The sequence below is a fragment of the Ammospiza caudacuta genome, chromosome 5 (assembly GCF_027887145.1).
Source record: "Ammospiza caudacuta isolate bAmmCau1 chromosome 5, bAmmCau1.pri, whole genome shotgun sequence".
NCBI lineage: Eukaryota > Metazoa > Chordata > Aves > Passeriformes > Passerellidae > Ammospiza > Ammospiza caudacuta.
This window is the reverse complement of record NC_080597.1, coordinates 49164439-49182302: the sequence shown is the minus strand read 5'-3', so window position 1 is coordinate 49182302 and position 17864 is coordinate 49164439. Positions and strand designations below refer to the sequence as shown.

At 43.9% G+C, this 17864-nt stretch overlaps 1 protein-coding gene across 1 annotated transcript in view; it reads right to left on the bottom strand.

The window, feature by feature from the left end:
* PRICKLE1 (prickle planar cell polarity protein 1) overlaps positions 1-13404 on the bottom strand; it is a 66205-nt gene extending 52801 nt beyond the window's left edge. The window contains exon 1 of the mRNA XM_058804778.1: positions 13230-13404. The gene's annotated coding sequence lies outside the window, so the exon portion shown is untranslated. The remainder of the gene's footprint in view (positions 1-13229) is intronic.
* Positions 13405-17864: the final 4460 nt, after the last annotated feature.

Sequence of the window (17864 nt, the reverse complement as noted above, 5' to 3'; positions counted from 1 at the left end):
TTAATAGCTTTGCTTTTGATGTCACTGTGAGCCAGCCCTTGAAATAGTTTCAGCCTTGAAAACACAGCTAGGCAGAAGTGCTCCCATTGCCACAAGCACAGACAGAAAAGCACCAGCGACCTCCATTACTCGCACACGGCAATGTTGCTTAGCATCATCTCCCGGGATCAGCTGGGCACCGGCGCACGGGGTTCAGCGGGATCAGCCAGGCCGGGATGGGCCGGGCCGGTACACGGGGTTCACCGGGATCAGCCAGGCCGGGATGGGCCGGGCCGGTACACGGGGTTCACCGGGATCAGCCAGGCCGGGATGGGCCGGGCCGGTACACGGGATTCACCCGGGATCAGCCAGCCCGGGATCGGCCGGGCCGGGCCGGCGCACGGGCGCCATCTGGCGGGCGCGGACGGGGCCCAGCCGTGCGGCGGTGCCGCCCCGCGCTGAGGGAAGGGCTGAGGGAAGGGATCACACCCAGAGGGACCCGCACAGGATTGAGGGGGGATCATGAAGTTCTACAAGGCCAAGTGCAAGGCCCTGGGTCAGGGCAGCCCCAAGCACAAGTACAGGCTGGGCAGAGAACAGACTGAGAGCACGCCTGAAGAGAAGGTCTTGGGTGTGTTGAGAAGCTCCACATGACCTGGCAATGGGCACTTGCAGCCCAGAAAGCCAAACATGTCCCAGGCTGCATAAAAGCAGCGTGGGCAGCAGGCTGAGGGAGGAGATTCTGCCCCTCTGCTCCACTCTGGTGAGACCCACCTGGAATGCTGCATCCAGCTCTGGGGTCCCCAGCACCAGAAGGATATGGACATACTGGGGAGAGGCCAGAGGAAGAGCAGGAAGATGGGAAGACTGGAGCACATCTTCTATAAAGACAGGCTGAGAGCGGTGGGGTTGTTCAGCCTGGAACAGAGAAGCCTTGAGGGAAACCTCATAGCAGCTTTCCAGTGCTTACAAGAAATCTAGAAGGGACTTCCTACAAGGGCATGCAGTGATAGGACAAGGGGTATTGGATTTGTAATGAATGAGGGTAGGTTTGGATTATGTATTAGGAAGAAATCCATTATTGTGAAGTTAGTGAGACACCAGAACAAGTTCTCCAGGAAAGCTGTGGATGCTCATCCCCAGAAGTGTTCCAGGCCTGGATGGAAGGGCCTTTGAGCAAGCAGTCTAGTGGACATGTCCCTGCCCCATGGCAGGGGATTGGAATTCTATTTTTAAGGTCCCTCCCAACCCAAACCATTCTACGACAATTCAGCAACTTTTTGTTCAGCTCTGCATTAGGCCACCATCACAAGTCACACTAACTCCATGGCTGCAACTCCACTGCACTTCCCCAGGCAAGGAAATAACAAACAGCACATGGCCTTTTTTCCACCAGAACTGCCAGGCCCACACTGGAGACTAATAGCAGCCAGAGCCCTAAAAACCAACAGCTGAGCCTTCCAAACCCCACCAGTTAACCAGTACATCTTCTGCATCTTTGAGTCTGTACTTGGTGTTTGCCTGACCAGCCTTGGCTGCTACCCTCCCAGCTGCAACACCCTACTTTTCCCTGGAGTTACCAGCTGCAAGAGAGGCAAGGCAGGCACTGTCACACCAGTCTGGTTTTCTTTGCAGAGCCAGAAGTGAATTTAGAACCTAAGCCCCATAGTTTAGTGTTAGAGTGAAAATGCCCAGCACTGTATGTTAATTCCATGTACGTTTCATCTATACATTTTCACTGTGACTTTTCTCAAGCATTTTTCCTGCAGAAAGCTGTCACAGCACTGACTTGATACATGTACACCTCAGGTTGGTATGCTCTGCCCTCCATGCTGGTAAAGCACCTTTTAGTGTTGAGCAGTCACACAAACATTTCAGCTTTGGAGACGTGGATCTTACATAGGTGTGCCTGGTGTACATCCATGATGGTACAGGTGCACCATGTGCACACACAATCGGGTGTTTTCCAAAATGTTTCTTAAGGACAAAATTCATAGCTGTACCAAGCTGTGCGCATACTGGGGGCAAATTTAGGCATAAGTGTTGCAGCGTGTCCTCCTGATATCTACTTTGTTTCATAAGGTATCACACAACAGGCTAATTTGAAAGTGAGAGCTGGAGCTGTTCCACGGGAAAGAAAACTGAGGCTACCAGAATGCTGCTAAGACACCAATGTTACAAAACTGTCTTTAAATAGTACTTTTGGAAGGATGTCAAGAAATATATATTTTCTATGCAGCCTTCCACAGCATACCAATTTTCAGTCATTTTTACTTTCCTTAAACAGGACACAGCTTAAAAGTTAGAGCCTGCTGGCATTATTTAAAATATTGCTTTACTTCCCCACCACATACGCTTTTGTCCTTAACACATGAATATTCTTAAAGAGCTTTAAACACTTTCTTATTGTGTATACAGTGACATGGACCTGCAACGGAACAGAAGGATTAATCTACCCAGACTTCTGATCCCATAAATTTTTGCTTTCTGCCACAAAAGACATGGGTGCCAAGCATCCATCTGAGGCCTCTTGTCAGAAAGCTTCTCTGTGAAAAAAGACAGCTTTTAAAGATGGCTGGAATAGGTAGTGAACTATACAGTAGTCACAGCTTTTAGCATACTTACATACAAATCAAGACCGCAAGTAAATGGCTCTGGAATTATTTACAAGAAGGACTGATTTCTAGGATTTACCTTGGGCTTATTGCTGCTTCCAGAACAGATTTCTGTCTTGCAGAAGCATTGTACCATCAGGTGTGTATTTGGTGGTGACAATTCTTCAAAAGTACCTATAAACAGATTCAAGCTCTGGATCCCCAAAACCATCTCCATTTCCTGAGGTCACATCTTACACCACCAGTTTCACAACAGGTAGAAAGTCTTAAGTTTCTTCAGAGCCTTTAAGGCATCAACTTGATAACATGTTATTATCTTTGATTTGTTGAACTAATGACAGAGCCAGAAGCATGCTCTTCTATTCCCATATCTTTTCCAATAGAAGCCACTTCATCCATAAACCTGATAAGGTGCTTTGTAAGATTTCAGTCTTTCTGCAAGCTTGCTGTATATACCAGTCTGTGTTAAAGACTAACTTTGCTCCAGAGTCTCATATTCTAACCACATAACCTTTTGTTTCCCTTGTACCCAGAAATTAATTTTGTACACCAAACCTTATGCTTTGAAAATACTCCCAAAAGTAGTTTCTGTTTCAGACATGAACAGAATGCACGAACAGACATGCATTGCAGCCTCTACAATTGTAACTTTCAGAAGAGCTTTAAAATGCCCCCAAAATGGTAAGACAGAATGAGTCAAAACCGTAAGAACATCAGGAAGGTCACCTGCACTTCTCTGCACTTGGGAGACTGTCAGTTCCCTACTTCACAAGGATGGCTCTATCCAACAAAGCTGAGAAGTATCCAGCTTCCAGCTAGGAAAAGCACATGGAATTGACATGAATCCCTATCAAACACTCTTCTCTGCCCCCACCATCCTCACATCAGATGTAGACAAGCACCACTGCTCATGACCACAGCAGCAGTTAACAGCACTTCTCTGCCTCCACCATGCCACCTCCCTGTCTAACAGCTACACTTCCAAAAAGCCAGAGTTAAAGCTACCATGAACTCACTATGATAAACCATTTTCCCTGTGCTAAGTCATGCAAAATCTATCAGGGACAAGGAATAATTCACTACTGGAATGAAAAACTGTCATAAAGGGGTCAGAAGCCAGTTCCACACCACTTCTCTGCCTGCAAAGCCACACTGAATGTGTGAGTCTGCATCACTCTAACCAGTGCAGCACAGCAAACTCTGTGACATCTGCTGTCCCTGATACATAAGGCCACCACATAACTAGCTAGGCAACCTCTTGACTTTTTGGGGGGCTGGTGGACTAAAATGGAAGGGGAAAGCTCAACGACTAAACAGGTAAACACCACAGGGTTTTTACCCTCATCATAATAAAATTGGAGATAAAATTTAAGGGATATACTAAGTGAACTCCAGATTTAAAGAGACTCTCTTGTGGACACCCATGATTTGCTGTTCAAGCAGAAAACAAAAATTCAAATACACCAATAAATTTATTCCAAGTCTGAATACATTACAAGAGCCAACTACTACATGGGCATTTTTTAAACTATAGAAAGAAGTAGTCAAAGCAATGTTTCAGTTAGGTAGAGAAGGTTGCATTAATTTCAAAAACTAAATAAAGTTGGAGTCTGTTGCACTGGTTAATGAATGAGGTGACTGTTCTCAAAGATACCCACACATGTACAGATCACAGCTACCATGAACAGTTTTTACAGCACTGCTGTATAATCTCATTCAGTTATTTGACTACTGATGGTAATTAAGGACCATAATCCGTTGCCAAAAAATAAACAAATGTGAACAACCACCAAAACTTGGGCAAAAAATCATGTGTGGATATTCCAGGCTTCTTCCAAAGTACTTCAGTGTTCAGAGAAAATTTAAAGTTATAACAAGTTCTTGAGCATGTACAAAGTATAAGAATGGAGCTGAACACTTCACAAGCACAGAAAAAAACAACAGCAACTGAGAAAGTATTGTTTATATAGAATTAGTATTTTGAACCTGGATAATGAGGAACAAGATTCACAGATTAGAACTACTGAAGCAAGAGAAAACCATAAAGTTTAAGTTGTAGAGATAGAGCCAATCCAGCCTTCTTTCCTTTGGGGCCTGCACAGGAATACAGCTATACCCCAGACTTTCTGCAGGATCTGACTCTAGTAAGGTAAGTATTTTACCATGCACATTACTTATTATGTACCAAAATTGACGTAGTAGTACCAAGGTATTAAATTAAAGACATGTGCATCCTGATTAGGGGTACTGGCTATGATGTATTATATATGAAAATGAAACATTATGTACAAAAAGTAACAAGCATAGTAACTGATATCTACAAACTAAAGTCACAGTGGCACATTGAACAATTTTAGGTTAACCAGACTCACTTAAAAATAGAAACCAGAGGCTGGGCTCTTCTCTCACCCCATTTTACATGTCTTTACGTCCATTGATTTCAAGCGGAGTTCTTCACAATTTATGCCATTGTGAGAGGAGAATCAAGCCTTGTGTGCTTGAAAGGAAACAGCAGACATGTTTCCCACCAGAGTGTAGGGGGAAATTTTAAAAAAACATAAGTATATGAACTGTGAAACCGATAGAGTACACAAGCAAAGACAGGCAAAGAGGCTCTAGCTGGGGGTGGAGAAGAAGAGAACTTGCAGCTTACTCAGGAGTTTTGTTGTTTGCTTGTTTGTTTTTTAAGACTTGGGACTGATATTAGTAAGTCAGAACCCCAGTCAGTAAATAGGCTTCTAAAAAACCAAAAAATATTTAGTGAGAACTAATTTTTTTCAGACAGACATGATTGATTTGCATTTCCCTACAGTTATTCTACAAAATGAGGAGCACACCATTTTGTCTGTGGAAGACACAATTTTCCATTCCTAGAAAGTGGAGATCTGACCTATTTGCATCACCAAAAACAGGGCCCAATGATCATTTATACCCAAGCCAATGATCTTCCAAAACTCTTCAGGATCTTCTGCACAACTAAGATTACAGTAGTTAGAAAGAGTAACACTTCAGACTGGAATTCAAGTCACACAAAGTCCTACATATGACATAGGTGAGAAAATCACTTCATGGTTTGGAGGTATAGAAGAATAGAAGCTACAGCTTTATAGTAGATGTTCTTTTAGGCTTTTCTTTTTTTTTCCTTGGTAGCAGCACGTGGTTAGGAAGCTTCTCTTTCACCACCCCACTGTGCACAAACATAATCCTTGTACTGATTGGGCTGATTTGGGGAAGCTCACTTAAAACCAAGAAGCAAGAAAACCCCCAAATATTTTCAAACTATCTCTGTACCTTCACTTGAGGTATGCCTGCACAACGATGTGACAGTGCAAGGGAAACAGCCTGAGTATTTTACAGAGGGAATACAGACTTAATTAACTGTTTTATATACCATAGAAATGTAAGATTGAAGTAATTCATGTTTATTCAGAGTCCAACACTGACAGAATATGACCGTAACTGTAAATGCTTTTCCTCCACTTTCATGTGCACAACCCCTGTAACAGCTCACAGCAGATTTTAAGTCACCCCCCAGCACTCCAGCAGGACACGTGCCAACAGTTTCCTTTTAAAAACAAGTCTAGATTATCTGCTCAAAATTGCATTAAATATCAGCTGATTTAGTACACAACAAAGCAGGATGAAGGTAAATGCAGAGAATTGCATAAAGGAGGATTACTTCTACCTGCAGAAAAAAATGTTGCATAATTGAAGGTGTAACTGCTGATCTTCATGAGACATGTTCTTTCAAAGCATAAACCTCCTTCCAGAGGCCCTTACAAGGTGGAAAGGAACCCAAGAACAAATACATGTCCTTGAATACCCAACTTTGTTTTCAACCTAGCATTTAGATGTTGAACACTGACTTATGCATCAAAGTTTGGAAAAAACTCAAAAACAAGCCTTAAATGAACACAAGCCTGCTATCACCCCAGTCCCTGAATAAATCCATTAAGTATACCTGAAAGGGCCATCATATTGTCAGTACCTCTTGACAGCATTAGCTCCAGGCTAATAAGACATCCACTAATAGGTAAAAAATGTTTATGCGCAGCCACAGCACAATATGAGACAGACAGGGAGACATTAATAAAGCAATATTCCAAAATTACAGCCTAAAAGGTGGCAGACTGAGAACTAGACAATAGAGCTCTGACAGTTGGGGGACATTTTGCAAAGGAATCTGAAAAATAATAAATCTGCAGCAATGAAACCGGTGCCTGATTGTCACTGTGGTCACTTCAGTTCAATCATATAAATGGATTGTTCAATTTCAGCATTTTAACAGCTACTCTAAAAACATGCAAGCTGTTCTTGCAGGAAATCAAGAGTTTTGTGCAACTGGGAAATCATATATTGGGAACAAAATAGGGTATTAGCCCAGACCACTGAACCAGCTTCACACCATCTGAAACACCCAGAGTATTGTCCAAGCAGATGGGCTGTGTGAAAGGTTGGGTGCAAAGCTTGACATTTACTGGAAGCACAAACAGCTAAAGAAACCATGGAGCTCAGTAATCTACTCCGCAGCATCCTTTGCTGAGAGTGCTTCTACAGCTTGATGGCAGCTCATGGTTGAGCACAACAGCAACACATAGGCCTGCCTCTTACCCTGCAGACATTCTTACTCTGGTACACTGCTTCTTCCTTCCCCAGGGCCTCCCAAGGAGAGGCCAAGACCCTGTAAAAAGGGACTCTGGGATCTCTCTGTGGAGAGCTGCTGTAACACAGCTGCTTGGTTTTTTTTTTTTTTTTGTTTTATTTTTTTAGGGAGTCACATTTCTCCTGAATAGTATTGGTACCTCCCAGCAGATACCTGCTGAAATCCAAACCTACACCAAGCTGCTAAGAGAACAGAACAAAGCTGCATCCTGAGTAAACAACATCCTCATGAGGCTGGAAGTTTTTTGGTACCTCATAACAGATGAGAGCCTGGTCTGCTTTGTACATGTTTGGCAGTACTCTAAGACATTCGCTGGCTATTGGCCTGCCAAGCTGTTTAGGCTCGTAAGTTTCTCTGCACTTGCTTTATACTATTAATTTTATTAAATATAAACATATCCTTTGTATGTTTTTCTCATATTCCATATGCACAGAATGAGCTCATTTCAGTCCAAAGATGAATGAAAACTCAATATTTACCACACAGATCCACTATGCTTTGCAAACAAGACTGGAAAAATGCCCTCTCACAATGAAGTTATCCATACCATCCTTCTGATGAGCAAAGCCTGAGGAAACAGTTCAAAGCTCTTGGAAAACCATATGTATACTTTTACAAAAGACATCTGCAATTCACCAGTGAGGTTCTAGACCTAGCATAATTTATTTAGCAGTTTGTATACAGAGATGCAAATATGCAAGGTTCAGACATTTCTTTAGCGCCTCCATAAAATTCATTTTAAAGTACATAAATATTCATACTTTGAATAGTCATCTCAGCATGTGAAGCTTTAATTTTTATATGAAAATACCAATTCCTGCAAAGAGTCTGAAATGAAGTAAAAATGTATTAATCCTAAAGTATGCACACAAACACATGCAATTTCTTTACATAAACACTTCTGAACTTCTGGGTGATTAACGCTTGATTACAAAAAGAGATCCTTAAAAACTATCTTCACTAATCATGCACTAATTTTTAACATACTTGAAAACAAGTCAGGTTTTACTGCTGTTAGACAAGTTGATCCACACCTGAAAGCACAAGGTGGCTTTCAATTTCTGCCGTGGTTACTGTGTGTCTCTGTTGCTACCGAAATGGGCCGTGGGTGAGGGCAGTGTCCGCCAAGCCCAAGCGCTCAACGGGTTGAGCAGGAGTGCCGGGGTGCCCCGGCAGAGCCTGCTGCTGAGCCAGCACCACCCCTGTCACAGGAGTGTACCTGGCTAATGGTGACAGCAGGGACAGCAGAACGGGTAAAGCTGAGCAATTACAGTGCCCGTGGCAGAGGTGGCTTACATGGCTCCAGCAGGGATCACAGGGACACAGGAGGGATGTGTGCTTTTAGGAATTTTAAGGCACTTGTCTAGATATGTTTAAAGATTCAGAGACAAGTCTTTTATATCAGTCTTTTTAAGACTAGTGAGAGAAGATGCAGCTTTCCTACAGAACAAGAGGGTGCAGTCCTACCACTCAGAACAATCCAAGGCCTAGATTATTATACTCATAACTGCATGCATGCTCTTATTTTCTTTTTTAAACATTCAAACACATTCAGAAATGATGTTTGGACAATGAAGACTCTCAAAGAAAATTTAAGGGACTAACATCACCCTGCTTAAAAAAAACCCCTATAAGTTTTATTATAAACATCATGATACTGACATGCAGATTTTTAATCATGCCAGTTGCAATTATACAAATCAGTGTTCCAATCCACAGAGAAGTCAGTTTTCATATACACCACATTAACACAGACATTAGACAGGATTTGGCATGCTGCCGACAGAGAAGCTAGTTCTGGAATCATGCAGTATTAAGTCTGGGGTTACTTGATGCAAGATTAGAAGGCAACAAGCTCAAAAAGGTGGTTACAAAAACATCACAGGAAACAAAATTATTTTGTTTATTATTATTAAAGACAAGCAATTATATTTCAGTATTTGGATTGCAGCTGAAAATGCTTTTTTGGCATGCAACCACTCCACAAAGCTAATATTGAGTGTAACTGGAATAATGAAAAAAAATTCTTTCTTAAGTCAAAGATGGTAATTGCAAACTGCAGAATCTGTCCTTAGATAAAAGTGGGGCAACTGAATGAAACTTATTATATCTGTTACAGATACAGACTTACAAGCACACTCCACCATATTCTTGCATCTCAAGGAGGGGACAGAGGGGAAGAGAGAGAAAATGAAGTACACAAGACAGAACAGAGCTATCAGGTGCTATAAATCAACATTTTGCATAGAGACTTTAGACAGGAGTACACAGCTTTGGTACAGAACAACTGAAAAAAGTTCCAGCATTTGTTGATATGTAACCCACTGGAAGTGAAAGGTCTACCTGAGAGACTGTCTACCCCAGGTTTACTACCTAGCAAAACATTGGGCTTGATAGGTTCATAACAATCTTGAAAAGCAACTCACCAACCTTATGGCTATATTTAAGAACTTTTAAGAAGACTTCCAGGCAGGGTTCCAAGAAAAGGTAAACTAGCAAGAAGCTGTCATTTACAGACCCTTTAAAAAATACTAAAAATGTTTGTGTTGGCTCTTACCTCTTGTATATGAGCACTTCACTCATTTTGTACATTTAAAAAAAAAGTCTCTTTGCACAAAAACATGCTTGAGGAATATTATCAGTTTGTTCTGAGAAGTGAAATGCTTGCTCTTTTAGTTCTGCTAAAAATATATAATGTATTTTGTGATTATAAAAAAGTAAAATACAAAGAGGAAGAGTTGTAGCAGACCACCTGTGAAATTTTCTTCAGTAGCTGGAAATATCCTTTGTCAATGAACCAGCAGCCAAGGAGCTGTTTCTGAAAAAAAAGCGTGTAATTTTGGCAAACTGATCTGATAGTCTATCTGGGAATTTCTGCCAGAAATGCCACGACTTCAGTGTGCTATTACTTGAAAAACATGTTTCTTCCCATCATTCTTCAGCCATAAGGTGGGAGGAGGAAAAGATGAGCAATAGCTGTGCTGTGTCCTTCCAAGCTGGTTCTTCCCATTATACAACTCCTAATCCAAACAATTTAAGCACACAAGTAAAAGCTACTCATTTCTGTAAACATTTCCAGGAGCAGGACCTAAGCTTGCATGGCTTACACCAAGCATACACTAATGGCTAGAGCTAACCTCAAGTTTACTTCTGTTTAAACAGCATAAGCAAAAACCAGTGCTGGCCAAACTGAAGCTTAAGCCTTAATACAAGGGGGTAAACTGAATATTGATATAAGCCACTTGGTGACTAGGGAACCATCTCAATCCAGCATTCTTAGTGCAATATTGTATCATGCAACAGTTTTCCCAGAAATATAATTTCTCAATATTTAAAAAATAAAAAGTAATGTTTCAGAGCATGCTTTTATATCCCAGCAGCAGGGATCTCTTTACTCTAGGGTAACTAGTCACAGAAAACAGAAACACAACCCAGCTTGTTTGTTTTAAATGAAATTCGTCACTGCACATCCAATTAATTCTGGAATGCATAAGACATGGCACCCAAGCAAACAGAGGCTTTCAATTTAAGAGCACCTTTCAGTCTGCCCTGTTAGAAGCTGTGTATAGCAGTAATTGACAACGTATTTATTACGCAAGATTCACACGACAAAGCGGAAGGACTTTTAGGCTACCAAACCAATGCTTCCAGCACTAGAAAGGGTCAAACCAATCTGCAAAAGCATAATGTGAAGCAAAGCAAATGACTCTGTAAAATGTAGACATTCATTAGCATAGAAAAGTTTCACAGGAAAACAATGACAAAGTAAAAGACATCCTATTTTCATATGCTAATTAATTAAATATGATTTAATGCATTTAATCTCTTATTATAACCATAGGGGGAGACAGACCAAACTCTTGAAGTTCCAAAAAGCCAGGTCATTAGCGTGCCAAGTCATTCTTCAGATCTTCTCCTTATATACAAATTTACATTCCCAACTCATAACATATGTAAGTAAAACTTGACTCCCCCTCCCACCCCCTCCATTTCTCTTTCTTTGGAAGGCACTTGCTTTCTCTTGCTCCTGTATTTTAAAGTCTTATTAAATGCTAGAAATAACTCATTTGCTAGGGAAAAAAAAAAACAACCCTAAAAGCACAGAAGCCATTTTGCCAAAGGCCTGAGTTAAACACCCCAGACCCTCTAAGACATAGAATAAGCTAGCTGAAAATGAGATTAATAACATTCTTGCACATATGCACAAAAATCCACACAGTCTTTAAGTTCAGATGACATTTCTAGCCATTTCTTGCCTTTCCAAACAAGAAAGGGATTCTTATGTTTACATAAGTTTCTCCTTGCTTAATAAATCTTAAATTGAAACAGATTTTTTTTTAAACAATTACCTTTTTCAGAGAGTTATCATACTACAGGATATTAGGAAAAACCAGACTCTCCTGTTGCTTTTACCCACATCTGACTCCAATCTTAATAGTTTAGCTATTAACCCTGTAAGGTCCTCACACACACACACCTTGCCCAGCTGATGTTAAAATTTTTATATGACTGATCTGGGCTTACTCATTACAAACCCTTTTGTTGTACAGAAAGGGAGCAGCTCCACGGACCTTGATTTACAGGACACAATTAACTGTGCTGTTGGCAGAACTGCACCAGCCCGGCTCATCCGGGGCTCTGCAGGCAGAAATGAAAGGATCTGTCACTGCATCAGGGTAACGGCTCTCTCCATCTCCTTGCCTTTCCATTCCCTGTCCAAGCTCATTCTGATCTACTCACGTCTTGGGAAGAAAACCCGGCCACTGTGATATACCTGTCTTGCAAACAAATAGTACAAATTGCTTTAATTCCCCCTAGAAATAGCAAGAACCACAGCTAAACGGGAAAAAATCCCATCCTACTTGAAAAACCACAGTACTTTAGAGTTTGCCGTGCAAAACATGTAGTTTAAAGATCTCAGTTACCAGCTAAACAATGATGGCAAGGAGTTTCGCAACAATAACGCTAGTAATTTATTTATGCCTTCTTAAAGGTTTTCTTCAGCGTGTTGGGAATATGCATTGTTAACCATTAAATTTCGCTGTATAAACATTTCTCAGCGAGCCCGTAAAATCCCCCCCGCTGCGTTTCCTCGCTCTCCAGCTGACAGCATTTAGAAACACCGGCACTGGTGGGTGCTTTATTTGGCCTCCCCGGGCCGCCCCCGCTGGGGAACACGGAGAGATTCCTGTCAAAGGCCAGACCCAGCCGCCGCGGGCTCGCAGCACAGCGAAGGCGACTGGACGGAGCCCCGCCGTGGGCGCAAATATTCTGGGAGAAGGGACCCGCGGACGATCCATCGCCCTTCCCGAGCTCTCTTCGTTAAGAAAGGAAAGCACAAACACATACTTGAGCGAGGTCCGTGGCTGCAGGGGTGGGTGTGGGGAGCACCCCCAGTTAAAGCGGACAGCGCGGCAGACGCCGCCGGGATAGCAGAGCGGGGTTCCCAGCTCTCGGGGCAGGAGGGCGCCCGGAGGCGGACGCTTCGCTCGGGATAAGGGCGAGGGCGGAGGCTGCCTGGAAGGGGCCAGTTGACACGCACTGACAGGCAACAGCTGAGCTCCAACATCTGCACCCTCACCCAGACCGGCGACCGCGGCGCGCCGCTCGCTCTGCCGGACGCACCGAGCCCGCGCGGCGGCGGTGCCGCCACACCTTCCCCCGCAGCGGGACACCCTGCGCCCCCCACGGCTTCCCCAGCTCTCCCGAGCCCGCAGCCCCGTCCGACAACTCCGCGCAGGACGGCACGGCGCCAGCGGCGCTGACGAGCGCCGGCTCCCGGCTCGGGCGGCTCCTCACCGGCGCGCCCTGGCGATGCGAGCCCCGGGCAGGGCGCAGGACCCCCGCCGCACCGCGGGAAGCGCTCCGCCGCCAGCGGCACGGTGCCAGCTGCGGACGGCGCTCCGCCAAACCCGCCGGGCGCTCCGCCTCAGGCTGTCCGTCAGTCGTCACCCCGGGGAGCCTCCACTTACCCTCCCCGCAGCGCAGCCGGACCACGGCGACGTATTCCCGGGAGGCGGTGTGGTCCGTCACACAGACGAGGGGGGAGACGGATACCCGGCTCTGTCCCAGGCAGTCAGCGCCGGCGGGAGACGCGCATCTCCGGCAGCGCCGCGGACGGACCGCCCGGAGCCTCCTCGGCCGCCCCGCCGCGACTGCCCGAGCCCCGGCGCTCCCCGCCCTAATGGGGCTCGGCCGCTCCGCGCCCGGGACGGCGCCGGCCGCGCTCCGCCGCGCCCATTGGCTGCCGCCCGCCGCGCCCGCCAATCGCCGTGCGGCCGGGGCGGCGGGCGGCGCGCGGGGCCCGGCGGGGCGGGGCTCGGGGCGGGGCCGGCGGCGGGAGCGGCGCGGGGAGCGTGCGGGGAGCGCGCGGGGAGCGCGGCGTGAGGCGGTCGGGAAGGACCGGGAGCAGCAGGGCACCGGCGGGTCTGCGCTCCCTTTCCCTCGGTCCGACGGAGCCCTGAAGCCGCCGGCTTTCAGCCAGGGAGCGGGACGGGGAAAGTTAATTAGAAACTCCTCCCGCCGGTCTGTGCAGAGCGGTGCACAGATGGAGCCCGATCCCGATGGGTTCGCGGTGTTGGCGGGGGCTGCGCACAGCCGTGGCGGGCACCGGGCACTGCTGCAGAGCAGGCGGTGCGGTGCGGGCCCCTGGCCGGGCCGGCGGTGCAGGTCCGCAGCCCGAGGGGGCTGGCGGGGGTGGGTGGGCGCGCCCCAAAGCCGCGGAGCCCCGGTCTCAGCACCAAAGAGACGGCAAAACGAAGGAGGCCGGCAGTAAAGGGACCCTGAAGTAGCCAGGCACACGTATAAATCCCTTTCCTTCTGACGTTGCGGGCACTTTTGGTATCCGTTAAACTGCTGGAGTCTGCAGCCCTTGATCGTGTTGCTCGCAATTAACAACAGCCTTTAAACAACGTGGATTGAGCTCCTGGGTCTCTCGTGGTCTCAGTGTTTAAACCGTCTATGGAAACATCAAAGGATTAGTCGCATGGCATTTAACTCGATGTTATATTTCTTCCATAGGTGCAAATTGGAAGGTGAGAATAATTTTGCCAGAGTGACTTCTAGGCAGTCACAAACTCTCCCTGCTTGATGAAAAAGGTGTGTTTGGAGCCTCAGATGTTGTTCTCTATAAAGCTGTGTCTCTGACAGTGTCTCTCTTGATTCTCAAAACAAGGAATTACATGAGGAAATGAAAATGAGAATTTTCCCTTGGTGTTTTGAAGCACATTTGGTATTCCTCTGTTAGCAGAATAAGTTTACCTGTATTCCAATCTGGTCAAAATCATCTTTCTCTATCTGAAAAAATAAAAACAGCTCACAGGAAACAACTTCAGACTACAACCATAGGCTACAACTTTGCTACAGTTAAAAGTGTTAAAACTACTTATCACCTTACAAGTTTCAACTGCAATTCAAGCCCTGGTGCTCTTTTAATTTTTCAATTTTCTAAATGTTAATTTTTCAATTCCTTTTAAATATTAACCAAGTCTGAAAATAAACATTTCCAAATTGCATCATTAAACTTTTCAGAAAAAAAAAATAGAAGCTTGTAAGCTTGTACAGACAGGGGAAATCTCAGGAGAGTCAGCCTCTCTCACTCTTTCCATCAGAATAAATTTGTATTTCTCCTCCAATTTAAGAAAAAACACAGAGGATGAAGCAGGAGTGTGAAAAAAACCCTTAAATATATTGTAGAATATAGAATATAATAATAGCACTCTATAATAATATTGTAAAATTAATTGTAAAGGGAATGAGGTGACAAAGATGGCAAAGGAGCCATCTGCTGCCTTAGAGCTGTTTGTCCCTTGTCTTGCCACCTATTCAAACATTTCTCTATCACTTATCACAAAGATCTAAATGCATTTAGGCTCTGCTGGCAGCACTGCATGATTTCTGTCATTTACTTCTTCCCACTTCATGTTCCAAAGACATAGGAAATTAGGTTGCTTGGCTTTTAAATAACCTTGTCAAAGGTGTTTGAAGTCATATATTAGCAGATCTGAATCTGGAATGAAAGAATTTATGGCCAATGCACTCTTTTAAGTTGTATATCTCTTTATCTGATCCTCACTTACAAGTGCCTCTAATTAAGCTATAAACTCCTAGTTTCTACTTAACCATATGGGAAGCCTGGGAAGTTTGCTACACTAATGTAATTTACCCATTCTACAGCCATGTCTGCAATGCAAATCCAGCATGGCTGTTTAAAAAGTGTTATAACCTGCTCTGTTTTTCACAGCATGGACAGAAATAGAGCATGTCCAAGTTACCAACTGTAATCCTGAAAGAGTACAGACACTTTTCTCTTTGGACCTACAGGACTTTGTGTCCAAGAGAAAGCACACCTATTGCAAAAAGCAAGAAAGCTAAAAGATTACAACCTGCAAATGCAATTAGTGAGGAAGGGACAATAACATTTCCATCAACTTTTTTTCTCTTTTTTTGGGAGCTATTTGGCTGTTTTGTGCTTTTGTTGCATTTTCTCCTCAGGTACTGTTCCTAGGTTTTAATTGCATGCACTTTTTATTCACTTGAAGTGTGGATAATTTGAGGATGGGGTCTAGTCTGCCACTGAAGTAGGTTGCAAGAGGGTATAAGGAAAGCTTACACATAAAAAGGCCCAGAATTACAATATCTATATATTTGTATGTCTTAAACTTCTGTTAAATATTTCAAAAATATCTATGCAAGAAAAAAAAATAAACTGCTGATTAGCAAGTTTAAAAGGGGCTTGAGTCCCACCTTTGCTATAGTAACATAGTAAAAACCCTAAATTCCATGAGACTGTTGCCCATTTTAATGAAAAATGTTTTCTAAAATATGTTCTATATTTAGAATTTTTCTTTAGAAAGTATTGCTGACAGTTATCATTAATTTCATGTGAGGAATGCAGTTTTTGGCCCACTTTGCAGGAGGTTAAAATTTAAAAATGTGAAGTATGAGACGTTTTTCTGTCATTTTGAAGTAGGAGGAAAGCCTCTGTACAGATTCATACAGGTACCCTGGAAGGAAATGCCTAGAGCAATCCATCAGACTTCCTTTTCCAATCCTACCTCTTCCAGGGAATACTTTAAATATTTCTTATTATCTTTAAAGTATCCCATGTTTACAAATGGAAACTGTACATACAAATCTGCAGCTGCAACTGCAGGTAAGCAAACAAGAGTAGCTCCTTGTGTACCCAACATGTAATCTGGCACTGATGGAGCTTTGAGGCTGGCCTGGAAGAGGTGGCTGGACCAGTCAGCCCTCAGAGATGCCTTCCAACCCTGACCCTGTGATCCATAGCTGCTAGATGCAGCCAACACAGGTCTGATTATGATGTCTGATTACTTAAGCCAATTCAGTATGGGGAATGGACAAAGGCCATGCCTGAAGATGGAGAGTTTTGAGTGAAACATGGCGGTCTTTACGCTGAGTTTCAGCCACCCCACAGATGTCTGTGATGGGTTTACTGTGTATTGAGCCAAAATTTTTGTTAAATTGGGGACAAGATTTGAATTTTGTGCAAGGTCCAGTTGTACTGTTTGTTTTGGTTTGGCTTTTTTTCTAAGGTATGAAGCATAGTCCATCTTCATTTGGGGATGTTGGGAGAGAAAGAGTGCTTTAATTTTTGCTGCTTGCTCTCTATAACACTGTACATTGGATTTTTGCTTTCTCTTTCTATTTGTCTTACTATCCCCTTCAGGAAGGGATGTCATAATGGGTACAGTGGCCATTCCTTTCCTACATGTGCCTCTAACCAGCAGTAGGAATGCCTCAGTTTCCCTGTTTGCATGCAGAGAATGAAACTGTCTCACACCACACGGGTCATATGAGGCTTAGTTAATCTTTATGCAGAGTTTTTCAGACATAAAGCTGTATGGAAGACTTCAATTATTAATATTAACAAAAGCAGCTTGTTAAAACTCTGTATTAGGTATTTTGGTGGTTTTGGGACACTTTCACTGGAATCAAGTAATGTGGACTGGCCAAAGCAATTAGGCATAAGCTTTCAAATGCTGATTCTTATAAACCCAACTCTTTTATTTGGCTTGTACCCAGCAATATGTTCATTATCAGTTGTATAGAATTGGGTTTTAAAAACCCCCAGTCTTAATAATGAGTTTTCAAATGACATTAAGAGGATTGTTTCCCCCTAAACTTGGCAGCTGTACCACTTTTGTCTTCTGTATCTGCATCAACCTAATAATCTACACCAAACCTTCCCTGAGTGCTGTATGGTTTTGCAGGGTAGTTGGAAATGTGGTCCCTGGTGAGTCACAGCAGGGATAGACTGAGGAGTACCATGAGTCCCATCACAGTGTCCAGGTTTGATTTCTTTTCCATTGGAAACCTGGGTGAAGCACGCAAGGAGGGAGGGATTTGCATCCTGCCACATGGTCAGGATAAAGTTGGAGTGCATGCTTGCATTTTGGAGAGGGAATGACTTCTCAAGCTTTCCAGTTCAAGTATTGTTCCAGTTTACTGTATCTCCTTTTTTGATTTATTTTTGCAATAGTCCTTCATTTTGTATAAGATCCCTCCTGCTGATTTTTGTCTGTTTTGTTTGTCTTGGCCTTCTCCTATGGCTCCATAACTTTTTCAGCTGCATAGTTCTGCCT